Below are 10,240 nucleotides of genomic sequence, written 5' to 3' on the forward strand. Positions count from 1 at the left end.
AAACATTGATAGATTTTCCAACCAGTCAGAATGGTTGGAAAACACTTTGATAGATGTGGACAATATTGTAGTAGATGTGGAGAATAATTTGATAAATGTCGAAAAGCAGATTGATACTAGTTCCTTTCTACAGGTTCCATCCCTATAAGAACAGATGACTATTACTCCCACCCTATAGACTCCAGCAAATGAAGACATAAATGTGAAAAGAACCAGGGAAGAAGATTCTATCTCAGCAATGGACAATACAGATGAAAGGTTTGAGATCAGTTACAGGAAGAGGCCCAAGCTTAATCTTGTAACTGAGCAAGAAGACATCATTGGGACAGTGGAAATCACTGACACTAGCATAAAGGTTGGAAGGAGTAAAGGCCCAACAGTTTCAGAGGAAACACACCAGCCTTCTACCTCAAACACCCAACTTATTGAGAAATAACTCAGCATTGAATTATCCTCATCCAACAAGCCCGTGGATAAAGAGAAGTACGCGGAAATTAAGTTAACGAATGAAGCATTGAAGGCTGAGACTTATGACCAGTACTTCAAACAAACACATACCAATCAAAATAGACTAATGTTAGCCTTTGACATTAGAACAGGTAAAATGAAAATGACATTTATGCAGTCTACAGTCCAGCAACCCAAATCATCATCAGACTACAGGAAGACTGAATTTGAAGTTTTGGCTAGGGATGTTCAACCTATTGACCAAATTGAGTTCCATAAGTAGGTAAGAGAGATGATTTATTCCACCATGACAAATAAAGCAATGACTGTGCACAAACTCCAAGGCTCACTGGATAATATCACATCACAATATAAGCTAGAAAAGGCATCCTCACAGGCCACGGACAATAGAATTAAGTCACTGGAAGACTTGGTGATTGAGCTTGGGTATAATCCCAATGATGTCAAGGTTGCAGAGAAACTAATAAAAAAGAAAAATGAGGATATTGCTACTTTGAAGAAGCAACTGAAGTTGCCTCATTCAGAGCATCCACAGACCAAGGAGGTCCTTGAGAGTCAAACCCAGTAAGAGGAGATGATGGATCTAATTCTCCAATTAAATGATCAATTAAAAGAAATGGAGAAGGAGTTGGATAGTTTGATATAGTTAAAATAGGTCATCCTTGAGGCAACCACTGCCACTGCCATTCCAACAGTCACTACAACAGTACCATCAACCTTGGTGTCGTGGCGGAAAAAGTCGTTTGTGCGGACACAACTGACCTCCCTAGGAGTCTAAACTCTCTAGCGACAAACAAGACAAAATGGAGTGATCTTTCTCTAAATACACCTTTTAAAACATGAAAACTACAAGTGTTTAGGCTTACCTTATTTCAAAACGCGGTTGTTGTAGTTCGTCCTTGCCGATCCGGATGAGCTCCTCCTTCAAGTCAATTCCTGCAACCACAAACAATCAAACAATTACCAAGCACTTGCATTTCATATAATAAAACATATATTCAACATGCAGACCAAGGAACACATGAAATAACTCATTAACACAAGCTATTGAGAAAAATAAACCAGTTTGTATTAATAACAAAACAAAGAAACTCTTACAACCTGGCCTTGGTGTTGTGCAAGTTCCTCCCAGGGTCCATCAAGGGTTTTCCTCTACTTTGACAAAGCTCACCCACTTCCAAGTAGAATCAAGCAAAGACAATCTCTCCTCACAAGGTTCTAAATGGGAGTCCTAATTCCTGCAGCATTTACCCAAAGAAAATGTATAGCTCCAACCTCCTCTCCCTCTGGCTCAATGTCTTTATTTATAATGCTGTAAAGAGGTTATTCAGGTCCACCATCAATGGGATAATCCCCCTCTTTGGGTGGGATAGCTCCCTTATTGATGGGATAAGTTCCCCCTTAATAGAGATACATGAACCAACTGGAGGCGCATCCAAATCATCAAACCGACCTCTAGAAAGTTCTAGAAGTAACCACAAGTAACTTTTTTAAGATGAAACTCGCGCATTTTGCCTTTTACAGAAGGACGCACCTGTCCCTTAACATACAGAGCGTCCAAGGACGCACCTTTTGTGAACATGGTCCGCGTCCCCGCAGGTAAGGCTAGAGAGAACCTGCGACCCCAGAGATAAACATATTTTTTACAAGACTTTCTCTCTTCTTTGAGTTTGAGATGGATAACAGAGGCATAAGACTTGCCTAAGAGGGTAGCATGACTGTTGATTTGAGCCATACTAACTGTAAGTGGTCATGGTGACATTTTTTAGTGTAACAGATTGCCCCCTAAAGTGCAAAGCCTGGAATAGATTTAGGGTTTTGTAATTCTAGGAAGGGTGAAGCGCTTTATCATTTCAAGGATTGTCTTGTGGATGGCCTGGTTGGAACCTGCAATTTTCAACACAAAATACATGTATTTATATCATCACTGAGGTAGGCATTCCCATACTCAGATTCAAAACTTTAACTAATGGACTAACTACTCTGATACAGGAATGATCTTGCAATACATCATTTTTATAGACTTTTGTAGACACAGTATGGACGCAGCCATCTGTTTATGATTAGTCTACATAGATAATGAATACAAAACTCCTCGCAGCCTGGATGGTAGAAACTAGATCCAGGGTCTTCACTTCTACTTCCCGAATTGGTACGATTCTAGCCATGTGATTAAATGATTCGATGTCGAACATGTTAGAAACCACTTGATTACCAGTCGATGATGTAAACTGTTAACAAGCGTGAGAGAGACCACCAGTAATGTCAATGGTTCTCAAAGTACCAAGCACAACCCGTGAAATGTGAATAGATGTTTTGATGTCGAACACTTCACGGAATCCTTTGATCGAAAGTCAATGATGTAAACTGACGTCAAAGGCGAGAAACCTGCCATTGATGCATGCAGACTTCAAGGTACTGTCAATTCCTAAGTCATCTTTCTAGATAATGTGTCGATGTCGATAGAAAGCGACTCGTTGTAGGCAAGCCCGCAACACGAAATCATTGTTCAAGTTGAAGAAATGTTGCTGTAAGGACTGACTCAGGGATGGTCAAATGGATGACAAGTATTTTGCAGATGAAAGTTTTGCTTGCAGACCTCTTGAACACATAACGACACAACAGATGGCTTGGTGACGAATAACTCAAAGTTAATCCCCGGAACCCGGTTAAAGACTTTCAAAGTGGTTTGGTCAACTGTGAGGTAAAAGATTTCCCAACCCAGGTGAATGAAAAGTGTCGTGTTCAAGAGTGGTAATAAAGTTTCTTTTGAGACAAAAGGTAACAAACAGGTTCATTCTTCTCTCTTTTCCCCCACCATTTCTGGCAAGTACCTCTTTATTTTTAACAAGCTTGAGGAGGATAACATATGCTTGATTATAAGCTCATCCTTCGGACGAGTCCAACCTAGTTTAAATTCGAACCCTAGGAAGGAGTGGTTCGTTCCTGTTTGTAATTGAACAGGTCCTCTACTGTAAAAGTTTAACGAGCCCAGTATAGGAGAAACTCGGCGTTTTTCAATTTTAGAGAGTCTGAAAAAACTAAAGGAGACTCCACGTTGAACTTTTTCGTATATTTGTGTCCCTCAAGCCCGAAAAAGTATAAAATAATACCTGGGGAAACCGCTTGATCTTGCGACCAAGGAGTACTTTCATAATAGTGTCGTCGACCTGAAAAGTAAAAAGCGATCAAGGACACGTCGTTTTATTTCCTTATCGAGTTTGAAACGACAAAAACCCGGCAATCTTTTCCTGATTTTACGGTCAGAAAAGAGCTAAAAGGGGACCGTCTTTTAATTCCGTTTTAACGAGTGTAAAAGAAACGCTCGGCAATCTTTTCATGTTTTAGGAGTCAGAAAAGGGCTTAAAAGATGACTCTAATATTTTTATTTGTGAAAAATGACAATTTCCCTCGAAATCCCTTTGTCCGTTTGACTTTGGAGGTTGAAAAAGGAGCTTTTGACAAGAAACTTCCCGTGGTTGCTGCGGAAAATCTGACCGTCGGAATCGAACGCCATCTCATCCAGGTATTTTACACATCCTACTCTGCATTTCTATCCGTTTAGAATCAATTTTTAGGTCTTAGTTTCATTTTTTGGGGGGGTTTTGGTTTTGGAATGCGCCTCTCGGCGGACGCAGGTGCCCTTCGGGTGATCTGCGTCCCCCGACTTTTTCTCATAAGGGAAAACGGTCGGAAGACGCAGCCCGCCTTCAGGCCAGCTGCGTCCGGGCGCCCTGTGCTACAAAGCCGGGGTGCGTCTTCCGAGAAGTGCGCATTTCAAAACCCCAACTCTCTCAAAAAACCACCAAAAATTCCCAAATCAATTTCTAATTGCTATTTTTGATATGCAGGGCATTAATCATGTTAGACTGGAGAGAAAGAGAGCATGTAGAGGAAGATGAAGCTGCAATAAATCACCAACCTTCCCTGGATGCCCTAAGAGCATGCGGATTATACAAATATTGGACCATACCGGGCATGAGGGGCCAGGTAAGATTCTTGGAATGGCTGGTTGAGCGATGGAACGTTCAAGAACAATGCTTTTACATAGGAGGGCACCAGCTCGAGATAGAGCCCTCGGATGTATACTTTCTCACTGGCTTGCCAAACAGAGGCGAGCAACTCAATCTTGCGGGGACTAGGCCGGGTGGCCAATCCCTTGATAGTCTCCGCGACGAGTGGTGCACACCTGGGGCTCACCATTCAAAAGGCATAGAGATAAAACACATCACTTTACCGGAACTCAAAGTCATAGCGTTCACGGTTACCAGAATTTGCGGCGCGGCCGCTTTACACATTGCTTCCGGATCCCAAATGCGGATGGCAATTGACTGTTACCAAGGCACCATTTTCAACTGGTGTGAAGCTGTGTCGGCTCATATGAAGAGCCAACTGACCAAGGCAAAGAACGGACGACTAAAGACTTTTGGATATGGGCCTATAGTCGTGAGCTTTGCCTTGGAGAGAGTTCCAATGCTGATCCCTCAGCAACTCACTGTTGATATCTTGGGTCCTCGGGAGCCAAAGCTGATACGATGGGTTGCGGTGATGGCCCGGCATCCTGACGAGGGTGCGACAGTGGTTCGATTCTCAGATAGTTACTTTCACTGGTTAGAGGACCAGGTTTTTTCGATACAGGACTTTCCATATGCCGGAATGGATTTCAGAGGTGATCCGGACATGGTTCTTCCACAGGGAGAACAATGGGACGACAGAGGTACTTTTATTTTCACAAGTTTTCTAATTATGTATTTTTTTATTTTTTATATATATCGTCTCAAAACTAACAGTAAAATTTTCAAAATGCAGATGTTGGTCCACAGCGTCCAGCCAACCTCCGGCCTTTTGATAGACTACATCCAGCTGCACCGGTACCGATCCCACAGGACGCGTCAGCAGAAGTACTAGCTGAGTTGGAGCATGATCTAGAGCGTCTCACGGCAGATATACCTGAGACTACTATGGACGACATTCCTATCAGGCTTCAGCGCTTCGTAGTCGCGGTCCCTGGACCGTTTAGGAGATTTTTGCGTAAGGTAGCCCGCGCAGTGGTGTCATACAGAGAGCACCACCAGTGATTGACTAGTCACTTTTGTAGTCACATGTGACATTTTGACTTTTTGTACTATCATTTTGCCGATCATAAGGTGTTTTCAACCTATGATCGAAGACGATGTATATATTTTTTGACACACTTCTATCTATATATATCACTATTACCGGCTTATCTTGTTTAACATATGTGATGAAATGTTTTTAAATTTACTTGCATGATTATCGTAAATGTCTGTCCAACATTCGAGAAGCAATTGCATCTGCTAATGTATTCAAAGACCTTGGAATATGTTGATATTCAATGTAATCAAATTCACGTTCCAAGAGACGCACTCTCAAAAACAACCTTAATAACACAGGATTCCTAATGGCATAAACTCTATTAAGCTGTAATACAACAAGTTCAGAATCTAACCTCACTGTCAAACGTCGAATTCCAAATGAAATAGATTCGGATAATAATTCAATCACTGCACTGTATTCTGCAATGTTGTTCGTTGTTTGACCGAGGCTTACCCCATGCATAGAAACTAACTCGTCAGAGGGCGAATAGATAACCCAAGCTGCGGAAGAGATGTTCCGTGTACTACGACAAGCACCATCAGCAAATCCAATATATGTTTGGAGAGGCGTCGACATCTGCAATATCAAGAGTAAAACCAAGATAAGCCAGAATAACGACGAAAAACCACACTCTCTAAGCTAAGCACACTGACTAAACTAACACACTTGCTAGCTAGAAAGAAAATCTAACCTATCTAAAAATTTCTCCATTCCCATCATTTAAGCATAATACCTCTTTAGGTAAAGTCCATTTCTGGGTTTACCCAAAGAGTCCCCATCAAAGTCAACTAGCTCATAAGCCCCTTTTGCTAGCTTTCGCTTTACAATGTAGGGCCCATGCCACATGGGAACGAATTTTCCGGCACCTAGCTTATCGTTAGCTTGATCATATAATAGTACTAGGTCTCCTTCCGAAAAACTTCGAGGGGTTACATTTCTATCATACTGAGCTTTCATTCGTTTCGCGTGAGTCTCGATTGCCAATGTAGCGTCACGTCGAGTCTCATCTAATTTAGCCAAGTACAATAAACGTGTCTCCTCTTCGGAAGTAGCTGGAAGTAATTCGACAGCCATTTGAAGTGATGGGATTTCGCATTCAATGGGTAACACAGCTTCTAAGCCATAAACTAGCTGGAAAGGAGTGAACCCTGTTGAATTTTTCACTGAGGTTCGGTATGCCCATAGCGCTGAAAATAACATGTTGTGCCAATTCGACCGATGAACACCAATGGTTCGTCGGATCATGGTAACTAGAACTTTGTTGATAGACTCAACCAAACCGTTGGCTTGCGGATAATAAGGAGTAGAGCTATCGTGGCGCAAACCAAGCTGGCTTGTAAGCTCAGTCATCATGACATTTCGAAAATGGCTCCCATGGTCAGTAATGATTGCTTGTGGGACACCAAACCTAGTTATGATATGATTGAATACGAAAACTGCAGCTGTTTTGCCGCTTGCGTCGAATGTAGGCATCGCCTCGGCCCACTTAGTAAAATAATCAACCGCAAGGATGATATACGCATGCCCCCCGGCCGAGTGAGGGTTACAAGTAATAAAGTCGATACCCCATTTGGCGAATGGACCAACGGCAATTATAGGGTGGAGAGGAGCAGGTGGAGCGCGCATCTTGCGATCAAACACTTGACAGTTGTGGCACTTCCTGACTGCAATGATACAATCTTTAAACATAGACGGCCAGAAATAACCAGCGCGCAACACCTTCTGAGCTGTGGCATACCCAGACATATGACCGCCACATGCTCCAGAGTGACAATCATTCAAAACCCTCTCAGCCTCTTCGTGAGTTAAACAACGTCGAAAAACTAAGTCTGCCCCCCGGCGATAAAGTGTATCTCCAATAATTTTGTATGGCTGGGATTGAAACCGAATTTTTCGACGTTCCGCTTTGGAAGCTTCAGGCCGAAAGGTTTGGGTTTGGAGATAAATGATTATATCCCCGTACCACGGATCTACAGTACTGATAAGAAACAAAGATTCGTCCGCAATGGACTCCTCTGCCACAGTCTCTGTGTCAGCACTCGGGAAATCACACATCAATTCCGCAAAAACTAAGGATTTCTTAGACTTGGACTTCTCGAACTCCAAGTCGAACTCTTGCAGGATAACAATCCATTTAGAGTACTTGCCCCCTAGCAGTTGTTTTGTCAAAATATAAATCATAGGGTTGCAATCCGAAATAACTGTAGTTTTGCGGAGAAGAATGTAGTGACGAAAACGCTGGACAGCTTGAACGGCTGCCAGGGCCAATTTCTCCACATGCGAATATTTTAGCTCAGTTGGATTCAAGGTCCTACTAAGATAATATATCACATGCTCCGCTCCGAATTCATCTTCTTGAACTAACACCATTCCAATGGTGGAATGCGAAGCTGCGAGGTATAAGAAGTAGTCTTGGTTGTAGTTGGGAGGATGCAATAACGGTGCATGGGTCAACGCGTGTTTAAGTGCATCAAAAGATTGTTGGGCAATCTCGTCCCAAAAGAATTGTGCATTCTGTTTCAACAACCGTGTAAAACCTTTAGTGACCTCGGCGTAGTTTGGGATGAATCGGCGTAAAAAATTCGCTTTCCCTTGCAAACTTTGGAGTTGGCGCAAACTCGAAGGAGGAGGCAATTTGATGATAGCCTCGACTTTCGAGGGATCGACGCGAATGCCGGCTTTTGAAACAACAAATCCCAGCAATCGACCTGTTTCTATACAGAAAACACACTTGTGGGGATTCAACCGAATTCGATAATGCCTACACCTCATAAAGATTGCTCGTAGGTGGACAAGGTGATCAGCTCGATGTAAAGAATGAGCAGGCAAATCATCGAGATAGGGTTGCACAATGTGCTTGATATCATGAAATGCATAAGACATCGCCCGTTGAAAAGTGGCCCCGGCATTCTTAAGCCCAAAAGGTAACTTGCAATAAGCAAATGTCCCCCATGGACAAATGAATGCCGTTTTTGGTTGGTCGGCAGGTAGAATATTGATTTGATTATAGCCCGAAAAACCATCCATGAAGGAAAACATTTCACTTCCGGCACAATCATCAATAATTTGATCGATATAAGGCGTAGGATAGTTGTCTTTTGGACAAGCTCGATTTATATCCCTATAGTCGATACAGATTCTTATTGTTCCTTGTTTCTTGTTGACCGGAACAATATTCGATACCCAATCCGTTAACGGGATCGGATAAATGAAACCTGCTTTCAACAGCTTTTCGACTTCTGCTTTAATCGCAGCCGCTTTTCGAGGGTGAATTTGACGCAACCGTTGCCGGACGGGTTTAGCATCCGGGTAGGTCTTTATTTCATGAATAACAATGGCAGGATCAATTCCCGGCATTTCCTCGTAAGACCAGGCAAACACGTCGCGGAATTCTTGGAATAGGGCCTTGTAAGTTTGGATTTCTTCTTCAGTACATGCGGCACCTATATGAATGTTTTCCTCGATTCCGGGCTTCACTGAAATATCAATGGGAATAGTACGAGAAATATTCCCTAAATTCAACTCTGAATCAGAATGTTTCGTTGGATCCTGAGCGTCTTTGACATATTCAGCGGTAAAGATAGATGAAAAATCATTTTCAAATGCATCATCCTTAGGTAAAAACGAAGATCTGTGATGGAGATCTTCCCATGGTAGATCGTCTACACTTAGGATTTCGCGAAGTTGTTCGTCAGATGACACGACTTCGGGAAACGTTATCCGTTCTAAGGGTGAGGTGAAAAGTGACTCTTCACTGACCACATTCATTTGGTCGACCTCGGTTGAATGAAAGTCAGTAAAAGACATGAGAGCTTCATAAGCAATTTCATATGGACTCAAAGGCATAACATCACCGAGTGAGTCTATCTCAGAGTCAGATGGGACGAACCAAGGATCATCATAAATAATGTTTTCTGATGTAATCATATGAATGGTTGCAAACGAAGGATCTGCGCTGAGTGGAGGGAGAGGAAAAGTTCCCAGTAAACCGGAATCCTTAACTAAACCTACACCAACGTCCCTATAAGGGATTGTCGTTTTACCAACATGCTGGATACTCTCTGAAGAGGCTGGGTCGGATGAAAAGTATGTCAGCTGATCAATAGTCACGATCTTACCGTTATGTGGAAACTTAATTACTCTGAAGACCGATGAAACGACCGCTGTCATAGCATATGACCAACTTCGACCCAAAAGAAGGTTGTAGTCTAGAGGGGCATCAACCACTTCCACATCCAGACTAACGGTTTTACCTTCAACCCCTATAGGCAATTCTTGTAGAATACCAAACGGACGGAACCCACGGCCATCAAAGGCCTTAAGGATGGTGGGGGATTGGTTCAACGAAGGAGAACCAAGCGATCTCCAACATTGAATCGACATAATACACGTAGAAGCTCCCTCATCAATCACAGTCCGATGAATAGGCCTGTTTTTGACTATCACTGGAATTTGGAAAGCCATTTGATGGGGGAGACGTGGTGTACTATTTTCTAGATCAAAGATCATTAGGTTCGGGTCCTGAACATCGACAGCTCCGATAGCCGACAAAAGCAATTTCCGTTGTGCTGGACATGATTGCAGCACTTCGAGTGCCGACATTGCTGAAGGTGAAACAGCTAAGTCCTCAACAATGTTGTAATTCTGGGCTGCT

This window comes from Pinus tabuliformis, chromosome 2_2, assembly GCF_031772625.1.
Source record: "Pinus tabuliformis cultivar Carrire ecotype Pingquan chromosome 2_2, CPIR1, whole genome shotgun sequence".
Classification (NCBI taxonomy): Eukaryota; Viridiplantae; Streptophyta; class Pinopsida; order Pinales; family Pinaceae; genus Pinus; species Pinus tabuliformis.